The sequence below is a fragment of the Lactuca sativa genome, chromosome 3, assembly GCF_002870075.4.
Source record: "Lactuca sativa cultivar Salinas chromosome 3, Lsat_Salinas_v11, whole genome shotgun sequence".
Classification (NCBI taxonomy): Eukaryota; Viridiplantae; Streptophyta; class Magnoliopsida; order Asterales; family Asteraceae; genus Lactuca; species Lactuca sativa.
The window spans coordinates 57,866,256-57,889,100 of record NC_056625.2 but is presented as its reverse complement, the minus strand read 5'-3'; positions in this window follow the sequence as shown (position 1 = coordinate 57,889,100).

Here is a 22,845-nt window from a genome sequence, read left to right as displayed (position 1 = left end):
TTGTATTTTAATGCATGTATGTAAATTATGATTTTTAAATATATTTGATCTCTGGAAACATGACCATAACATGCATGAATCATGATTTCATAAAATATTTCAAAAGATTTACTCAAAGAAATGATGAAAACTCATTTTTCTAACCAATCATCATGCATGCAATTTGCCAGATTTCTTTACCTGATTTTAAATTGCCATATCTCACTCATTTCTAAACCAAAATTCGAGATTATTTTTCTAAAATATAATATTGTGAGTTAGCTTTCAAACCCATCTAACCTCACTGGAATATTCCAATATTTCAATTTTTAGCAATTTTTACAAAACTATTGCTCAAACAGCACCTTTTTGTAAATACTAGTTTTGTATTGCATGTTCAAAGGTCTTATTCCTCACTAAAAATCTAGGAAAATTTAATTTTAGCACTTAACATCATGTATTAAGAGAGGAAAAAATATCTTGACTCAAAAGTCTTCGGAACATGTTGCAAAAATTCTCAAAATAACATCAATAATCTTTACCAAAATCACAAGAACCAAGTTTTCTCTATAATTTATTGAGCCTTTATGCATGTTTTTCGACATCAAAAATACAAAAACGATTTTTCATTGTTATCAAATTGTATGAAGATGCATTCTGGAAATTTTCAGCTCAATATATATTTTCTTTATTTTTACATGAAAATAATAAGAAAATAGAGTGTTAAAGCATATAAAATACTTACACTAGTAAATAAATTCTGGAAAAATTCATGAATGACCTATACTATAAAATAACATCCATGAAGTTTGAGAAATTTTTATTTCTATTTACAATTAGTTTTTATTCTATTGTTATTAAGCACAAATAAATAACAAAAGTCTGGTTCTGAGTTCTAAAAAACATATTTACTATTATTTTAAGCTTCTATATATTATATAAGCTTCACAGAAAAATTTGATGAATTTTCCGTAACTTTTTACTATTTTTCCAAGATTTAATGTACATTAAAAGAATTAAATAAGTTAAAAATAGTTAAACTTGTCCAAAATTCACAAACACTTAGTAGGAAATCGTTTATTACATTATAACCATAAATAAAAGTTTTGGGGATTTATCTTAACTGTTTACTATTTATTTCTATTTTTTGGTATTAAACACACTTAAATTCTAAAAATAGGGATTTTCTGTTCAAAAATGACATTCAATAATTTTCCTAGATTATTATGTACACTGTATATGAAGTTTACTAAAAGTTTGGTAATTTTCCTTAACTGTTTACTAATTATTCACGAATTAATGCTTATTTAAGTGAATAAAACAAAGAAAATATCTAAACTATTTGGAAACCAACTTTTATATTTTTCCCAGCTTTTATATATGTAATAACACTAGTACCAAAAGTTTTGGGAATCTTTGAAAGTTATTTATATTTATCTCTATTTTGATAGAATAAATAAAAAAATCAAAAAAATCACATTAAACTATTTGAAAATAGATTTTATTATTTTTCCAGATTATGTAATCTGTAAAAAAGTTACACAAAAATTATTAGAATTTTTCATGATAATTTAGTATTTTTCCATGATTTTATGATTATTCTAGGAATTAAAATGGTGAAAAATAGTTAGACAAATCAAAAACTCAAGAAAATTTATCTTAACATCTTTGACTTCATTTGAAACTGAAATACAAAGTTTGGAAAAGTTTAGAACTAAATTGATTCAGTTTTTTGAATATTTAATCATTAGAACATCTCTTAAAATGTTAAATATTAACATTTCAAAAATAAGAATTTTCCACTTAAATTGTGTTGGATTAGTGTCTAAGTCCATAACGATTTTGGTATGTACTTGAACCGATTATGAGCATGGTCCTTTTGGGTTGCCTTCACCATAGCAATATATAGGATGAATTAAGGAGAGAAAGGTTTAATTATGATTTATTAATATATTATGAGAATAATATATTAAAGCAGAAATCATATTGTTTAATTAACATTAGTTAAGAATTAATAAAGAATTAATTTTGTGGCTAAAAGAGATTAATTAAACTTAAGGGGCTTATTGTGTAATTATAAGATAATTACATAGATGGGCTTATGAACTCCATAGAAGGTGGAGTGGACGAATTCTATGGGGAAAACCCATTAGAAGTCGCCCAAGGCTTCTAAAGAAGGAGTCTATGGGCTGCTTAGGGCTTAAGCAGTCAAATTAGGGTTTCCTTGTTAGATAACCCTAATTGCCTAAGTATATAAGGAGCCCTTAGGCACCAAAAACGTGGCCAACACTTGGATTAGGGTTTCCAGCCGTTTTCGGTGCCTCCCCTTTCTTCCCTTCTTCATCTAGTTGCTTAGTGGTGTTTGTGACTCCATTAGAGGTGCAACACTTAAGGCACTAAGCTTTCTGAAGCCAAGGATTAGATTGTTATTGCTATATAACAATCAAAGGTTAGATCTAAACCCTATTTTATGTTAATATGATTAATTGTATACTAGATCTAGGGTTTATAGCTTTGGATATCCAATTGCATGTTCATTAGACAAACTAGATCCAAAAGCTATTAGGGTTTGCATGTACACCATAGGATTGATGTATTGCTCGAAACCCATCAGTGGTATCAAAGCCTAGGTCGTTTTTCTATTGAATAGATGCATAATTGGACTGCCAAAGATCTGAAAATCAAAAAATTTTGCTCACTATGTGATGAACTCGTCGAGTTGCTCTAAGAACTCGACGAGTTGCATGAACTCGACGAGTTCCAAAGAGGACTCGACGAGTTAGCTGTTCTGTTGACGGGATTTTCGAATTTCTAGCCAGATTTTGATGGGGATATTTACCAAAACTCGTTTTTATTGCCTAAAATCGATTTTTTATGTTTGGAATGTTTATCCTTATCAAAATTAATGGATTTGGTTAAATATGGATAATATAGGATTATTATTAGATAAATAATTGACCTAGTAAGTTTGAAAAAGTTTCAATTTGCACCCTTTAGGTTTACTAGTTTAAATTTGAACTTAAAAGTTTTTGTTTTTGAAATTTAAATAGTTAAACCTAAATGTTTTGAAATGTTTCAAAAATTACCCTCAAGTTTTGGAATTTAAAAGTTGATTAAAAGTTTAATTTTGAAATGTTAAATTCTAAAACCCTAGTATTTTGAAAAAGGTTCAAATTACTCCCTCATGGTTTTGTTAAATTAATTAAAAGTTTAATTAAAAGAGAAAGTTAATAAAACCACCTAGTATTTTAAAAGTGTAAAATACACCCTATACTATATATATGTAACATTAAAAGTCTAATATTATATATGAGTAAAGAGTCAGTCTTGTCGTTAGTAGGCCCCATTCACGAAGCTGGTCTATAAGGGGTGTTTAAGGAAATTGCCTATAAAATGGCGATTGAATCGGTATCCACTCTTACCCACCGCACTCTTGACTAGTGGAGGGTCGTTAGCCGAACGGGTAGGATAGGACAGAAACCTTCCATTATAAGTATAATGAAGTACAAAGTAACTAAATGCTTTTACAAATTTCCAAATCATAGTTACTTTAGGAAAAATGTGAAATTGTATGCTAATCCATGGAATTACACTTCGTACCCTTATCAAACGTTAGTGGAGCGTGTGTGGTTAACCGGCACACTAAATTGGGGATGACATTAGTAGCCAAGGGTGGCTCGATGCTTATCATAGATCAATGGAGTGTGTGTGGCTAACCAGCACATTGATTAGGTGATAGTGGCATTGGGTGCACCATGTGATTTGTATGGTTATTCACACCTTATTTGTGATCATCGGCATCCCAGTCACAAATAGTATAGCATAATCGAGATTAAACATGCCATTGAAAAAGTTCAATGAATCTCAAAAGATCTAGGAGTTTCAATTCATTTAAAACTTAAACTTCCTTTTCGTTTTTCATGGTGGAAATTGGTAAATCGTCATTTACCTACCTTCAAATATTCTACGACTAGATTACGGCATCCCTCTTCTAGGTTGTAGAGTATTGTGTTGGATCCTAGCCTTAATAATTCATTTGGGTGTTTTATTAAGGACTCAATCAACCTAACTTGAATTTTCTCCTGTTTTGTAGATGTCAAACAACTATGGTTTTCCTAAATCCCTTGGAACAAGTTTTCCAAATGAAGATGATATTCTACGATATGATCAAGGAACAAGAGATCATGCTTCACTTCCTCCACCTCCTCCAATTGTTCTCCCTACCCACAATTTCGAAGGCTTGAAAAGTTCAACCTCACTCAAGACCTATTGGCAATTAAGCATGAAGATGGAAAGTCAATGTATGCACACATCTTAGAGATGAAGTCACTCATTGATAGGTTAAGGACGTTAGGTGTCGATATCTCAGAGATATTGACTGTTGACTGGGTTCTTCAATCACTTCCAGAATCATATAGTGAGTTTGTTAGAGAGTACTATATGATGGATCACGACATGACCCTCATTGATATCATCTATTTGCTTATAGTTGCTGAATTAACAATGATTTGGCATGCTGGTCAAGCAAATTTGTCTAGTGAATCAAACTCCCAAACTTCAATGGACATTGAAAATGATGACATTGGAGATCCAGAAAAGGTAAACTCTGAGATAGTTCCTTGTGTCATTCCAAAAGAGTCCATTTGCTTTTATTGCCAAGAGAAGGGGCATTGGAGACGAAGCTACCCAATTTACCTGAGAGATCTAAGAGATGGGAGAGTCAAGACGTATGGCTCTACTTTAGGTAAAATCCATTATCTAACTCTTTTAAGTTCCTATTCTAGATTCTTAATACATGATGTGATAAGATTACATTTTGATGTTTTGTAGGATAGAAGAAAAGAGAGGAAGCTTAAGGGAAGAAGTGAGCTTAATCTAATCGTGAAGAAATGGATTTCGATCGCATTGCTTGAAGATTGGATTCTTGAGCTACTACTTGGAGTTAGAATAGATTGCTAAGAAATATCTAATAACATAGTTTTTCAGTTGAATTGCATCGTAAGGACAAGTTTTTCCGCAATAAAATAAATTTTGATTTTACCTTATTTATTTATCCTTGCAATGGCATATATGAAAAAATTGATGCTTGAAGGTTTCTATTATTAGCAATAATGGATTTGATTCTTAATTATGTCATTTATGGAAATGTCAAGAATTTGCCAAACATGGAGAGTTTCTCATCGCCCAAGTTTCAATTGGACAGAAACTTGGAATCATACAACTTGGTTGTGTGATGAATGAGAAACTTTATAATTTGAAATTCAAGACTAATTCATTGATAAAGTGTCAAGTGAAGGACTAGGAGATCGAGTTCACAATGTTGTGCATCAATCAAGTCCACCACAAGAATGATAAAGATATTCGTCATGATTTACTAAAGTTTAGTAAATATGATTATACTTATAAGATTAGGTGTAACTCTGAGTTAATTGAAAAGGTTTCAATGAATGGCAGAACGAATAAGAAGAATCAAGAAGGCAGAAAGATAAAATTTTCTCTGTTCTAAGAAGAAGGGAGAGTAGCTTTTATTGTGTTTTATGATAGGTCTTAATGATTAAGAACCATATCGCAATTGATCCTCTAAGTGAATCTTAGTGCAATTGCACGTCTAAGAAGAGGAATCGAGAATTGTAGAAATGGTTAAATCAAGAAGTCAATCATACTTCGTTCCAATATCAAGTCTTAGAGTCAAGATTGTGACTTGAGTGAAAAGTCTTAAGTAGGTTTGTAACACTTATCAAATGTAGAATAAGAAAGTTTCTTATTCTTGTAAATTTGAAATTGGTAAGTTGTGATATCTTGGATAAGACAAAGACCAACTAGGACCAATTATGTGAAGTGTTTTGTCTTGATAAGAACTACACTAACTCTTGAATATTTGTTTTGTCTAGGAAAGTTTCCTGACAAGAGAATCATATATTTCAAGAGGTCAGTGGGAGTTTTAATGATCGTGAAAAAGGTTTCAAGAACAAATCAAGAATAAACCTTATCGATCATCACTAAAACACGACTTGAGGTTTACAACCTATCGTGTTGACATTATTTTGTTTCTGTGACATTCCAATTGAGTTAATTATGTATGTGAGTTCTATGAGTTCTCATTTGAATCCATAAAGACAAAGCGCCTTGATCGATGGAAAGTACATTGATATGTAGGGATAAGTTGCTAAACTACTTGGAAGACATGGTGGGCACTCGTGTTACCATAAGGCTAGAAATCAAGAAAGTTCAATCCATATGAGTTTGGATTTGTCGCAAACTTGGTTTTTGGAAAATTCACATGGATAGGAACTCATACACCATAAAATCTAAGTGTCATAAGATTCCCTCCTTCATGAAAATGAATGTGAGGAAATGCTTTCACTAAGAGAGATTTTTAGAAGATAGCAATTGTGAAAATTGTATTCTCAAATTTGATTATGGTTACGACATCCCTTTCCATAGTTCGAATTGTGAGATTTGGCAATTATTCTAACATTTGTGACTTATTGATATATGTTCTGAATTGTTTAGACATACATATGAACTATCTAAGGCAAAGGTGTATAAGTTTAATAAATTTAGATAAAAGCTTATCGAAGCATCTGGTATTAGAAATATGAATTTCAGAAATTCAATGGGCATTGTTTTCTGGAAGTTCAGTTGTTTTCTGATTACATGTCAAAGCTAGTGGGAGCATAAGTGTTATGCTTATATGATAATAATCATCATGATAGTGGGAGCATAAGTGTTATGCTTGTATGATTATTATGGCAAGTATTGCAAGTTAGCAATATTAATTATAGAAAAACAAAGATTCAAATTGCAAAGTTGCATGGGTTGAAAAGTTGTTTTTTCTATAATTAAGGGAGAGAATATTATACTTCATTTCAAAATCTAAAGCTTAGATTGAGAAATTTTAATAAATATATTCAAAGGATACATAGTGTGTTCTCAAATTTTGATTATGATTACGACATCCCTCTTCATAGTTCGAATTTTGAGAACGTGACATATAAAACATTATGGCAAAAGATTGATAAAGTATCATATCTTTATGTAAGACATTATGCATCGTGTCCCATACGCTTCGGGTATAGGATCGATTGCAAATGCTATAATATTTTACCATTCTTAAATTTTCCAAATGTCTAGCCCATTAAGAGGGAAAAGGACTAGAATCGGTTTTGACTAAAATAATTAAACAACTATCAAAGGACGATACAAAGTTCGTTGAGGATTGGTCGCTTGTGAATAGTTGGAAGTATGTTATTGGATGGACTATATCGACATTATTATGAATAGATAAGATTCTATTAAGGATGAGTTGTCATATGGAAAATATGGAAATGTTTCCATATTGGGAGTTGGAGATTGAGAGTCTATGTCTAGATTAGAAAACTTTTATGCAAGAAGGATGTTCAAAGGAATGTACTTTGAATGTGAGACTTCACGTCTATGGAATTGTCTTGTGACAATTTTCGATAGAGTACTCTGTAATTTCATTGGCCAAGTCTTGGTGACTTTTGTTCTATGACTTTGTGAAAGGATCGTTGCATAAAATGTTAGAATCTAGCATATTCTAGTAGTGGCAAGAACCTTGTGTTCTAACACTAATGATAAGGATTGGTTATTGTGAAATGAGCATCATTGGAAAAGTTTTCAATTGATCTATTTCACAAAGTATGGACCATAGGAAACATAGTATGCATGCTTTGTTCATGGGACAGCTATTGTTGTAATTTGAGTAATAAGTTGATTTTCTGAAACAGTAAACGATGAATAATGAGTAATCAATATGGTGTTTAAACAAAAATGTTTTACTTACTCCCACAAGTTTGGGGCCATATAGGTTAAGTATTATTGTTGGTTTTCAATTTGCATGTCTTGACTTCCAGAATAACTGGGTTATTCAAACCTCCACAGTCGGTCATATGTTGGAAGTAGGTATGAAGGAAGACTGTCATGAAATGTCTGTAGATTGTCTGAAGAGTTTGGACATAGCACAAGTTTGCTGCAGAGTTCATGAGTGCTTTAATAAGATTAGAGTATTGGATTAAACTCACGCTAACAAGAATCACTTCATGGATTTTATCACGAGTGATTGTGAGATGATAATATTGTATATTCTTGAAATCGAGATGTGTGAGTTGATATTTGTTGGTCGGTTGCACAATGATAATAAGTAAATGCACCAGTAACTTGGTGTTATAAAACTTATTGTTGTGTGTGATTCGATTAGTGAATGCAACCAAGCATATGAGTCAAAGTTTATCCATTCCTTTTACCCAAGGTGGGATAAAAGCGATATATGTGGGCCCCTCTATGATTTAGTGATGACACCTAAGCGCTTGGCCAAGCCAGGACTAAGTTGATGTGTTCAGTTGTAGTCTATTGTCAGTCGTCATAAATCGGAAATCGGGAAACAATATAGAGAGAATGATCGAAATTCATGTCTTGTGTCTATACGATATCTTGAGAATGGAGGAATATATGATCCCTTATCTAAAGGATACGTGTATCTGATAAGATCAGAGTTGACAGCGGCTTATGAATGCTATGATTGTTGATCAGGTTCTGAAGTCATACGGAAAATCGTTATTAGACTTATCCAAGTGGGAGACTGTTGGATTAGTGTCTAAGTCCATAACTATTTTGGTATGTACTTGACCCGATTATGAGCATGGTCCTTTTGGGTTGCCTTCACCATAGCAATATGTAGGATGAATTAAGGAGAGAAAGGTTTAATTATGATTTATTAATATATTATGAGAATAATAGATTAAAGCAGAAATCATATTGTTTAATTAATATTAGTCAAGAATTAATTTTGTGGCTAAAAGAGATTAATTAAACTTAAGGTACTTATTGTGTAATTATAAGATAATTATATAGATGGGCTTATGGACTCCATAGAAGGTGGAGTGGACGAATTATATGGGGAAAACCCATTAGAAGTCGTCCAAGGCTTCCACAGAAGGAGTCCATGGGCTGCTTAGGGCTTAAGTAGCCAAATTAGGGTTTCCTTGTTAGATAACCCTAATTGCCTAAGTACATAAGGAGCCCTTAGGCACCAAAAATGTGGCCAACACTTGGATTAGGGTTTCCAGCCATTTTTGGTGCCTTCCTTCTCTTCCTTTCTTCATCTAGTTTCTTAGTGGTGTTTGTGACTCCATTAGAGGTGCAACACTTGAGGCACTAAGCTTTCTGAAGCCAAGGATTAGATTGTTTTTGTTATATAACAATCAAAGATTAGATCTAAACCCTATTTTATATTAATATGATTAATTGTATGCTAGATCTTGGGTTTATAGCTTTGGATATCTAATTGCATGTTCATTAGACAAACTAGATCCAAAAGCTATTAGGGTTTGCATGTACACCATAGGATTGATGTATTGCTCGAAACCCATCAAATTGTTATATTACAATTGATTCATAGAAATCTAAATTTCATATAAAAATGTTTGCAACTTATCAATATTAAATTTTGACACAATATTGGCATAATTCTATTGTAATAGTAAGTATACTAGTGTTATATTTCGATTAGAGACTCACTAGTGTGTACCATTATTGTAGGAATCGGTAGTGGTACAAGTGGAATGTAGTTCAAGGCACCATTTGCATCTTCTCAATGCATTGTGAGTATTCACGACTCCCCTTTTTTCGGTTTTTATGTTTTAGGGTGGAAAAGCATGTCCGAAAAACTATTTATTGTTCGTTGTATTTAAAATGATTTGTATCAAACTTGATTCCTATATTTTGCTATGTATGTCTATTCAACTTGGAACATGAGGCCTTATCGTCTTAAGGCCCTTCCCTTATACTTTACTCCAACCATTAACTCTTTGAGCCAATAGTCATTATGGATAGCGCTATTAGGAATTGACAACTCCTCACTCGCTCGATTGCTTGAGTGCATGATACCATATTAATCTATGGAACTATAAGCATAGATCTTGATAGGGCATTAGTCATAGGCTTGGTTGTGAACTCATTGTTTGCAAACTTATTACTCATTTTTGCAATATATTTCTGTTTTTGGAAACTTTATTATTCGCTTTAGCAACGGACTTTTTATTCATGAAAACTTATCTACTTATTTTAGCAATGAATATTTGTTTATGGAAATTGTTATCAATATTCTGATTATCATGATTTCAAACTATATTATGTTATAAACTTGTGAGCACTCACCAACTATTTTTATAGTTGACATTCGTTTTACATGCTTTTTCAGGAATCATCAAGTAAGAGGCACGTAGAGACACTTTACTTTTAGGAGCATTCACATGTTTTGTAGTTCAGTTTACATTGTAATTTCTTTTAAAATTGTGTTCAAACTCTTTGTAACTTTGTAATGATTTTTAATACTATGGTTGGTGTTGTCTTTTAACTTTTGCTATGAAACCCTTTGTACTGTCATGTCTCGTATTTCCGCTTTAGCGGGGTGTGACACTGGACAACGACCTTGTCATTGAGGCTCTATAGTTCGGGGTGACCTTCACAGAATTCTGCAAAAACGAACACGAAATTCTCCCAATATTTCCCATGTAGCTTCTGATATGTCTTAATTTGCCCATTTAACCAATATTTCATAACTGCCAACTCGTTTTTGTGGTCGAATACTCAAAATCTCTTCTAGAATCAAGGGAACTTCATTGTTTTGATTAGACTCATCAATAAGGAGCAACAAGATCGGATGTTTATCCACACAAGGACATAAAAGTGAAACATGGAAGGTTGGGTGTATTTTTTAGCCTGTTGGTAACTCTAAGTGGTAAGCTACTTCCCCAATACATTCCAAAATGCAAAAAGGATGTTGGGGTGCAAAGTTATTCATGATTGATTTTGTAAATGTTTGACTTTTGTAAAACCCACTTGCATGTGGAGTATTTGCCTTTTGACACATGTGTTAGTGAGAGTGAGAGAGAGACATGTAAACACCTCTATATAAGGTGGGTTTGTCCACTTGTAGAGGTGTGCTTGAGGGATGTAAAAGTGAGTGTGTAAGTGTGTGTTATTTATGTAGTCTAGGTCTAGATCCTTTTTGTGTAACACCATATACAATCAATACATCTCTTGAACACCCAAATCACCATGTTCATTGTGCAATCTTTAATTCCGCATGTCAAACCATGTTCTTATGTCACAACAATTGGTATCAGAGCGGGTCTTCAAGATCAAGGTGATTTTTGAAGAACGATTCTCGGTTTGGCAACTTTTGTCTCAATTTGAGCAATTTTGGCCCCTGCAGTTTGTGCAAATTAACGCTTTCTACCCAGCTTTGGAAAAGGGGGAGAGTTTTGCATATTTTGTTGTTTTGGGCGCAACGGGTCACTGCAGAATTTTGAAATTGACAATTTCTACCCATTTTTGAGAAATTTTGTCAAAGGCAATCCCTGAACGAAATTAAAAATTAATTATTTTTTTTGGATTTTCCGGATTGAAGCACAAAGTGTATACCACATGTTAAGGGGAAGTTTTGACACGAAAAATTCCAAATAGAGCACGTTCTTTTTCCTTGGAGTTTTATAATCAAATTTCGATTATAAAACGGGGGAGAAGTTTTATATGAAAATTCGAATTTGAATTTTTCATATTACGCGGATTTGAAGACCGAAGTGATCTTGAAGTTTTAAAACTTACGAGATGATGCAATGGAAGTTCGGAAGTGATGTATTCGAAATAGGTTTGGTTTTATTGAATATTTTTGGGATGTGTTTTTATGCATAGTTTTTGGGTGATTATTTGGAGTTTGGAATACTCTTGATCATTCGTTGCTGCTCGGTTTGTATGGTCTCACATCCTAGAGCCCAAATTGAAGTATCATGGAAGAATTGAAGATTGAAGTTTGTTTCGACATGTGTCGCCTTTGAGGCTCGAACCGCGTAGTTGCTCGACTTTGGAGGAATTGAAGTGGGTCATTCATTCCTAACTTTGAGGGGGAGAATATCGGGGTGCAAAGTTATTCATGATTGACTTTGTAAATATTTGACTTTTGTCAAACCCACTTGCATGTGGAGTATTTTCCTTTTGACACATGTGTTAGTGAGAGTGAGAGAGAGACATCTAAACACCTCTTTATAAGGTGTGTTTGTCCACTTGTAGAGGTGTGCTTGAGGGATGTAAAAGTGAGTGTGTAAGTGTGTGTTATTTATGTAGTCTGGATCTAGATCCTTTTTGTGTAACACCATATACAATCAATACATCTCTTGAACACCCAAATCACCATGTTCATTGTGCAATCTTTAATTCCGCATGTCAAACCATGTTCTTATGTCACAACAATTGGTATCAGAGCGGGTCTTCAAGATCAAGGTGATTTTTGAAGAACGATTCTCGGTTTGGCAACTTTTGTCTCAATTTGAGCAATTTTGGCCCCTGCAGTTTGTGCAACTTAACGCTTTCTACCCAGCTTTGGAAAAGGGGGAGAGTTTTGCATATTTTGTTGTTTTGGGCGCAACGGGTCACTGCAGAATTTTGAAATTGACAATTTCTACCCATTTTTGAGAAATTTTGTCAAAAGCAATCCGTGAACGAAATTAAAAATTAATTATTTTTTTTGGATTTTCCGGATTGAAGCACAAAGTGTATGCCACATGTTAAGGGGAAGTTTTGACACGAAAAATTCCAAATAGAGCACGTTCTTTTTCCTTGGAGTTTTATAATCAAATTTCGATTATAAAACGGGGGAGAAGTTTTATATGAAAATTCGAATTTGAATTTTTCATATTACGCGGATTTGAAGACCGAAGTGATCTTGAAGTTTTAAAACTTACGAGATGATGCAATGGAAGTTCGGAAGTGATGTATTCGAAATAGGTTTGGTTTTATTGAAGATTTTTGGGATGTGTTTTTTATGCGTAATTGTTGGGTGATTATTTGGAGTTTGGAATACTCTTGATCATTCGTTGCTGCTCGGTTTGTATGGTCTCATATCCTAGAGCCAAATTGAAGAATCATGGAAGAATTGAAGATTGAAGTTTGTTTCGACATGTGTCGCCTTTGAGGCTCGAACCGCGTAGTTGCTCGACTTTGGAGGAATTGAAGTGGGTCATTCATTCCTAACTTTGAGGGGGAGAATGTTGGGGTGCAAAGTTATTCATGATTGACTTTGTAAATGTTTGACTTTTGTAAAACCCACTTGTATGTGGAGTATTTTCCTTTTGACACATGTGTTAGTGAGAGTGAGAGAGAGACATGTAAACACCTCTATATAAGGTGGGTTTGTCCACTTGTAGAGGTGTGCTTGAGGGATGTAAAACCGAGTGTGTAAGTGTGTGTTATTTATGTAGTCTATGTTTAGATCCTTTTTGTGTAACACCATATACAATCAATACATCTCTTGAACACCCAAATCACCATGTTCATTGTGCAATCTTTAATTCTGCATGTCAAACCATGTTCTTATGTCACAACAATTGGTATCAGAGCGGGTCTTCAAGATCAAGGTGATTTTTGAAGAACGATTCTCGGTTTGGCAACTTTTGTCTCAATTTGAGCAATTTTGGCCCCTGCAGTTTGTGCAAATTAACGCTTTCTACCCAGCATTGGAAAAGGAGGAGGGTTTTGCATATTTTGTTGTTTTGGGCGCAACGGGTCACTGCAGAATTTTGAAATTGACAATTTCTACCCATTTTTGAGAAATTTTGTCAAAGGTAATCCGTGAACGAAATTAAAAATTGATTATTTTTTTGGATTTTCCGGATTGAAGCACAAAGTTTATGCCACATGTTAAGGGGAAGTTTTGACACGAAAAATTCCAAATAGAGCACGTTCTTTTTCCTTGATGTTTTATAATCAAATTTCGATTATAAAAAGAGGGAGAAGTTTTATATGAAAATTCGAACTTGAATTTTTCATATTACGCGGATTTGAAGACCGAAGTGATCTTGAAGTTTTAAAGCTTACGAGATGATGCAATGGAAGTTCGGAAGTGATGTATTCGAAATAGGTTTGGTTTTATTGAAGATTTTTGGGATGTGTTTTTATACGTAATTTTTGGGTGGTTTTTTGGAGTGTGGAATACTCTTGATCATTCATTGCTGCTCGGTTTGTATGGTCTCACATCCTAGAGCCCAAATTGAAGAATCATGGAAGAATTGTAGATTGAAGTTTGTTTCGACATGTGTCGCCTTTGAGGCTCGAACTGCGTAGTTGCTCGTCATTGGAAGAATTGAAGTGGGTCATTCATTCCTAACTTTGAGGGGGAGAATATTGGGGTGCAAAGTTATTCATGATTGACTTTGTAAATGTTTGACTTTTGTAAAACCCACTTGCATGTGGAGTATTTGCTTTTGACACATGTGTTAATGAGAGTGAGAGAGAGACATGTAAACACCTCTATATAAGGTGGGTTTGTCCACTTGTAGAGGTGTGCTTGAGGGATGTAAAAGTGAGTGTGTAAGTGTGTGTTATTTATGTAGTCTGGATCTAGATCCTTTTTGTGTAACACCATATACAATCAATACATCACTTGAACACCCAAATCACCATGCTCATTGTGCAATCTTTAATTCCGCATGTCATACCATGTTCTTATGACACAACAATTGGTATCAGAGCGGGTCTTCAAGATCAAGGTGAGTTTTGAAGAACGATTCTCGGTTTGGCAACTTTTGTCTCAATTTGAGCAATTTTGGCCCCTGCAGTTTGTGCAAATTAACGCTTTCTACCCAGCTTTGGAAAAAGGGGAGAGTTTTACATATTTTGTTGTTTTGGGCGCAACGGGTCACTGCAGAATTTTGAAATTGACAATTTCTACCCATTTTTGAGAAATTTTGTCAAAGGCAATCCGTGAACGAAATTAAAAATTAATTATTTTTTTGGATTTTCCAGATTGAAGCACAAAGTTTATGCCACATGTTAAGGGGAAGTTTTGACACGAAAAATTCCAAATAGAGCACGTTCTTTTTCCTTGGAGTTTTATAATCAAATTTCGATTATAAAACGAGGGAGAAGTTTTATATGAAAATTCGAACTTGACTTTTTCATATTATGCGGATTTGAAGACCGAAGTGATCTTGAAGTTTTAAAGCTTACGAGATGATGCAATGGAAGTTTGGAAGTGATGTATTCGAAATGGGTTTGGTTTTATTGAAGATTTTTGGGATGTGTTTTTATGTGTAATTTTTGGGTGGTTTTTTGGAGTTTAGAATACTCTTGATCATTCATTGCTGCTCGGTTTGTATGGTCTCACATCCTAGAGCCCAAATTGAAGAATCATGGAAAAATTGTAGATTGAAGTTTGTTTCGACATGTGTCAGCCTTTGAGGCTCGAACTGCGTAGTTGCTCGACTTTGGAAGAATTGAAGTGGGTCATTCCTTCCTAACTTTGAGGGGGAGAATGTTGGGGTGCAAAGTTATTCATGATTGACTTTGTAAATATTTGACTTTTGTAAAACCCACTTGCATGTGGAGTATTTTCCTTTTGACACATGTGTTTGTGAGAGTGAGAGAGAGACATGTAAACACCTCTATATAAGGTGTGTTTGTCCACTTGTAGAGGTGTGCTTGAGGGACGTAAAAGTGAGTGTGTAAGTGTGTATTATTTATGTAGTCTGGATCTAGATCCTTTTTGTGTAACACCATATACAATCAATACATCTCTTGAACACCCAAATCACCATGTTCATTGTGCAATCTTTAATTCCGCATGTCAAATCATGTTCTCATGTCACAACAATTGGTATCAGAGTGGGTCTTCAAGATCAATGTGATTTTTGAAGAACGATTCTCGGTTTGGCAACTTTTGTCTCAATTTGAGCAATTTTGGCCCCTGCAGTTTGTGCAAATTAACGCTTTCTACCCAGCTTTGGAAAAGGGGGGAGAGTTTGCATATTTTGTTGTTTTGGGTGCAACGGGTCACTGCAAAATTTTGAAATTGACAATTTCTACCCATTTTTGAGAAATTTTGTCAAAGGCAATCCGTGAACGAAATTAAAAGTTGATTTTTTTTTGGATTTTCCGGATTGAAGCACAAAGTTTATGTCACATGTTAAGGGGAAGTTTTGACACGAAAAATTCCAAATAGAGCACGTTCTTTTTCCTTGGAGTTTTATAATCAAATTTCGATTATAAAACGGGGGAGAAGTTTTATATGAAAATTCGAACTTGAATTTTTCATATTCTGCGAATTTGAAGCCTGAAGTGATCTTAAAGTTTTAAAGCTTACGAGATGATGCAATGGAACTTCGGAAGTGATGTATTCGAAATAGGTTTGGTTTTATTGAAGATTTTTGGGATGTGTTTTTATGCGTAATTTTTGGGTGATTATTTGGAATTTGGTATACTCTTGACCATTCGTTGCTGCTCGGTTTGTATGGTCTCACATCCTAGAGCCCAAATTGAAGAATCATGGAAGAATTGAAGATTGACGTTTGTTTCGACATGTGTCGCCTTTGAGGCTCGAACCGCGTAGTTGCTTGACTTTGGAAGAATTGAAGTGGGTCATTCATTCCTAACTTTGAGGGGGAGAATGTTGGGGTGCAAAGTTATTCATGATTGACTTTGTAAATGTTTGACTTTTGTAAAACCCACTTGTATGTGGAGTATTTTCCTTTTGACACATGTGTTAGTGAGAGTGAGAGAGAGACATGTAAACACCTCTATATAAGGTGGGTTTGTCCAATTGTAGAGGTGTGCTTGAGGGATGTAAAACTGAGTGTGTAAGTGTGTGTTATTTATGTAGTCTATGTTTAGATCCTTTTTGTGTAACACCATATACAATCAATACATCTCTTGAACACCCAAATCACCATGTTCATTGTGCAATCTTTAATTCTGCATGTCAAACCATGTTCTTATGTCACAACAATTGGTATCAGAGCGGGTCTTCAAGATCAAGGTGATTTTTGAAGAACGATTCTCGGTTTGGCAACTTTTGTCTCAATTTGAGCAATTTTGGCCCCTGCAGTTTGTGCAAATTAACGCTTTCTACCCAGCTTTGGAAAAGGAGGAGGGTTTTGCATATTTTGTTGTTTTGGGCGCAACGGGTCACTGCATTCTTTTGAAATTGACAATTTCTACCCATTTTTGAGAAATTTTGTCAAAGGCAATCCGTGAACGAAATTAAAAATTGATTATTTTTTTGGATTTTCCGGATTCAAGCACAAAGTTTATGCCGCATATTAAGGGGAAGTTTTGACACGAAAAATTCCAAATAGAGCACGTTCTTTTTCCTTGGAGTTTTATAATAAAATTTCGATTATAAATAGGGGGAGAAGTTTTATATGAAAATCCGAACTTGAATTTTTCATATTACGCGGATTTGAAGACCGAAGTGATCTTGAAGTTTTGAGGCTTACGAGATGATGCTTCCTTAATCGCTTTTGAAAAACCAGTTTCTCTATAATCCTTGAAGTACCCAATCAATATGTTTATTTCTGTAATAGCATTATCAAGATGCATATCCTTTGATTGTAACTTTTTACTCACAATATTCACATAGTTTAATTCTTGATACCACATAACAATTGATAACAAATATTCAAAGTCACCAAGTTCTTTTTCTGCTATAGAATGTTGCTTCACTTGCAATTGCAACATCATTATCTTTTTCTCCAACTTGAAGTAAAGCTTCTCGTACATTAACAAGTTGCAGTTTAATAGCCTTTCCACTCTCAACCCGGCTTTCCCAACAAGTTTGACACAATTCTTTAAGACTCCAAGCTTGAACATTATCTTTCAAAATTTCCCATCTCTTAGTAGAATTTGCAAAGATAGTATAAATGTGTTGGATGAGTCCAAAAAATTTCTTTCCTTTAACATACTTGTTAGCCATATCACATAATGTTAGATTAAGAGACTGGCAACCACAAGGAGTGTAAAATGCTCTAGGATTTGGATCTAAAAATGCCTTTTGCACTCCTTGGTGTTTTCCTTTCATGTTTGCCCAATTATCATATCCTTGACCACGCATATCATCAATTTTAAGACCAAGAGACTTTAACTCCTCAAGTGTAACATCAAGAAGTCCTTTTCCGATGGTATCATCAACATTCAAAAAACCTAAAAATGACTCCTCGACGGTAACAAAGTTATATGATAACTTTAAGTACCTTACTATTATAGTCATTTTTTCTTGGTGGCTTGAATCAGGAGTACAGTCAAGTATGACTGAGTAGTATTTTGCTTCCTTTATCTTCTTGATAACTCTTTTTTAATTTCATGAGATATCAAAAGTATTAGCTTGTTTTGGATCGTGTGCCCAAGATAATGTACATAAAGCTCATCACTTGTGATCTGCCGCACATATTCTTTGATTATCGGGTCAAACTCTTCCAACATTTCAATGACACCCAAAAATTTCCATTACCTGATACATACAATTAACAAATAAGAAGTGGAATCAATCATAATATTTAACAAAAAGGTATTTGGTGTAATTTGAACAAAAAAAATATACAATTTATAGTTACCTTGTTAATACAACTTTTCATTTGATCCATGGAATGCTAAATTATGTTTAGCAAGAAACTTCACTACTACAATAATTCTCGAAAAGACTTGTTTCCAGTAATGTCTTTCTTTCTTGGATTGATCATATTAAACTTTATCAATGGTTTCGTTCAAGTTCAATATTTAAGAAACTTCACTACTACAATAATTCATGATTCAATATTTAAGATTTCATGTATTCATCGATTGACATGCTTCCCTTCTTCAGGGTTAGGAACTGGTTCTCTAGCTCGAGCGGGTTTTGAGTTGAGCAGTACTTTCGTTTGAATTGCACCAGAAATTCTGCCCATGTCAGTTGTAGGGGCTCGTTGGGGCTTAAAGTCTTTCCCAAGGTATTCCACCAACGTACAATGCCTCCTCGAAACTATCGCACTACAAAGGTGGTTTGTAGCTTGCCTCTGCAACCGCACGTCATAAAGGCTAACTCCATTTCTGAGATCCAATCCATGACTCCAATTGGATCTTCCTTTCCAGTGAAAGTCGATGGCTTGCAAGTCAGAAAATCCTTGTACTTGCATCCATTCCTCTCGACTCCATCATCTTGGTTGTTTTGTCGAACTATTGGTGGGTTGACTTGACCAACGGTTCCACTGTAGTTCCCCTCCTCAGTCTGTCCTTCATTTAACTCGGGCTGTTCGATCTATATGGTCGCTTCCTCTCGATTTTGCTGGAGCAAACGTCTGGTTTCATCCATTTGACGATCCAACATCGCCTGGATCATTGCTTGCACTCCAGCCATCGTTATTGGCTCAGCAGGGCTACCACAACCGGTATTTGCTCAATCACTGGGGGTTGGTTTATGTTCCCATTTGCATTCACATTTCCGCTACGGGTCCTTGCCATCTTGATCTATACACCAAATAAGGTGAATTTAGATCTTTATTTAGGATAGTCGTTTAAACCATCCTTATCACTCCGAAACGTTTACATGCTAGTTCTAATATCGTAGTCATACATTTAGAATCCTAAACACATAAGGTTTCCAGATCCGGTCGGCAACAAACCATAGATCCGAACAAATAACAACATATCAGGCATAAAGCATTTAGCACATAAAAGCATTTTAGGCATAATTCCTAAAATAAGCTAGTATTCACAACTCACGATCATTGCTTAGCATTCTAAGTTTAAGTCTAGAAATCCTACAAATTCCTAGTTTGCTTAAACTAATGCTCTGATACCAACTGTGACATCCCCATTTTCACGGCCAGAAAAGACGGATTTTGTTTATGCTTTGTTTAAAAATCAGAGTAACATTTTAAATAGAAGTGTTGCGGAATTTGTCCTAAAACAAAATATGATAAGATTTGTCAAAAGCATTTCCATAGAAATGTATTTCATTAAAAAGACTCGGCATGTCATGTTCGATACAGATCATAAGCATAAACAATACAGCATAGGCCTTACTACATTATTCCGTATTTACAGGCCTAAAATCCCTTAATCTCTCATCCCAAGACATCACATCTATGCTCATGCGCCACTACCTATAATACAAGAAATTGAGTGGGTCAGGCTTGGGAGCCTGGTGAGCACATAGGGTTTTCAACCCACAATAAATAATTTTATTAGCTTTATCAAACCAAAACATCTAACACAAGGGACCTAGTCTAAGGACTATCATCCTCACTTTACATCCCTAAAACATCTAACACAAGGGACCTAGTCTAAGGACTATCATCGGGATGGACACTACTGCTAAGGAGATTCCTCAGCAATAAATGTCCTTAAGGCAACCATGTGGGGGATGGAGTACACCTGGCGAGCACACAGAGCACACAGTTCAAATAAACACCTACAGGTTGTGAGCCTGCTAGTCTTCCACTGGACTGTCTAGAATAGTCTGTGGTCGTGATCTATACTCCGCTAGATGACTGGATCATCAATAACATCTATAACGAGGCCTCTCATTATTTTATTTTGTCACACAGCAACTATTACATCTACCCATGTTTTACCCAACACATTTTGTAGATATAAAATACATATACAGTTTAAATCATTTAAAACATGTATAAAATTGTTCATCTAGCATAGATAGCAAGTATACAGATAATATGCACACACAGCACGTAATTTATATAAAATACTTCATATCTATGTGTAAGCTGAAAGTAACTATGCACTCACTTAAAAGGTGGTGACTCAGCACTCGGACAGCGCTTCGATACTTTCAAACAATTTTCCTTTGATAAAACCTAGTATCAATACCACTAGGGTTTAGTCTAACGATAACCGAGACAAATTAATAGTCTGACTATTATTACTATTATATAAGCGTTAAATAACACTCAATATAAATCATAATAATAGCCCAAATAATTATTTTAAGAACCTAATAACATTACTACAATTATTTGAAAGTTATATTAAAAATTGTGTAAGCGTAGCTCACTTACAGCGGATTTTAAAGAAAATCGGGCTTTGCTCGGAGCAGCGTTTCCGAAACCGAAAGACCCTTTTTCTCGGGACTCCGAGAGCCTCGGGGCTTCCTTAGGGTGCTAGGGGATCACCTAGGCTTAGGGGAGGGTTAAAACCCTTAGAGAGAGAAAGTAATTTAGAGAGAGAAAGAGAATGGTGTGAAAAATTCGGAGACCCTAGCAGGTATTTATAGGGGCGAAGCCTCTCGGAACGTTGGGCGTGCCGAGGGTACGCTAGGTGTATGCCTCGGATAAGGATGCCAGCTGAAGCCAACTGTCTCGCACCATCAGATGGATCAGATCGGAGCTACATGGGGCATAACTTCTTCGGACGTGGGGCGTATGCGAGGGCAACGTGGCGTGATCCGAAGCAACTCCTGAACCAACATCGGATGGCCCAGATGCTACCACGTCATCAAGTTCTTATCAGACTTCGCAATTTCGACTACAAACTTTAAATATTCGTGTCTTTCGCATACGAGCTCTGTTTTTGACGTTCTTTATATACACGCGAAGGCGGGAGCGTACTCTACAACTTTTGTTTAGACTTCGTCGGCTAATTTTGAATTTATTTTAAAAGTTACATTATTAACAGGCCGGACAGGATTGGTCCGTTAAATTCACATAACTTCTTCATCCGACGTCCGTTTTCGCCTATCTTTTTCTCATTACGCTACTCTTAACGAGATCTTCGATTCTCGTTTAAGTCGTGTCGGCTAAAAACCGCTTGATCTAATATTCGAATTTCGGGCTGTACATTGTTAATGCGAAACTTTGAAAATCATAACTTCGTCATACGAAGCCAGATTTGGGAGTTCTTTTTATGGACGCCCTCGGTTTAACGTATTCTACAACTTTCATTTAGATCGCTAAGGCTAAATCTCGCTCTATCGTAAATTCACTATTTATGCTTCCCGGTATCGTGTCGGTTCCGTCGCGAAACTTCGACGGGTCATAACTTCTTCGTTATAACTCGGATTTCGGCGTTCTTTATATCCCCGAAATCCTTGTTTCGACCACTACAACTTTATATAAAGATATTAGGATTATCTCACACTTTAATTTTGACGCTTATTTTTATCCTTTATTAATTATATCTTTATAATTAAGTAATAAGCACATAAATACACATAATTCACATAGAATTCAAATATTTCATCTTTATTACTTCAAAATGAGTTAGAATAGTTGACCTAGACTATTACATTGTCTAAAAATGCTTATCCCCGAAACCCGGGTGTTACAATTCACTCCCCCTTAGGATGATTCCGTCCCGGAATCATGCATCAGCAAATAGATGTGGATAGCGACTCATCATGTCATCCTCTGTTTCCCAAGTGAGATTCGGCCCATTCGAATGTTTCCATCGGACTAGCACTAAGTCAACCATCTTGCGTTGTAACTTCTTAGTCTTACGGTCAACAATTGCCTCAGGCTCTTCGATCAGCCTTTTATTCTCATCCATTCTTAACTCTAAGATCGGGATTATGTCAGGAACTTCTCCCGTGAATTTCCTCAAATAACACACCATGGAAGGTGTTATGAATACCATTGAGTTCTTCGGGCAAGTCCAGCTTGTAAGCTTGGTTCCCAATCTTCTAAAGAAATTTGAACGGTCCAATAAACCTTGGACTCAACTTCCCTCGTTTCCCAAATCTTATAAGTCCCTTCCATGGTGAGACTTTAAGCAAAAACGAATCCCCAACTTCTAAGGTCATTGATCATCTTTTCTTGTCAGCATAGCTCTTCTGACGATCATGAGCTGCTAACATCCTTTCCCTAATCACCTTTAGTTTCTCAACAGTCTCATGGACTATCTCGGGGCCCATAAACTGCTTCTCTCTGGCTTCAAGCGAACAAGACAGCGTACGACACTTCTGTCCGTACAAAGCTTGATAAGGTGCCATCTTGATGCCCGAGTGGAAACTGTTGTTGTAGGAAAATTCTACCAGAGGTAAGTGCTCGTCCCAATTCCCTTGGAACTCAAGGGTACATGCTCTCA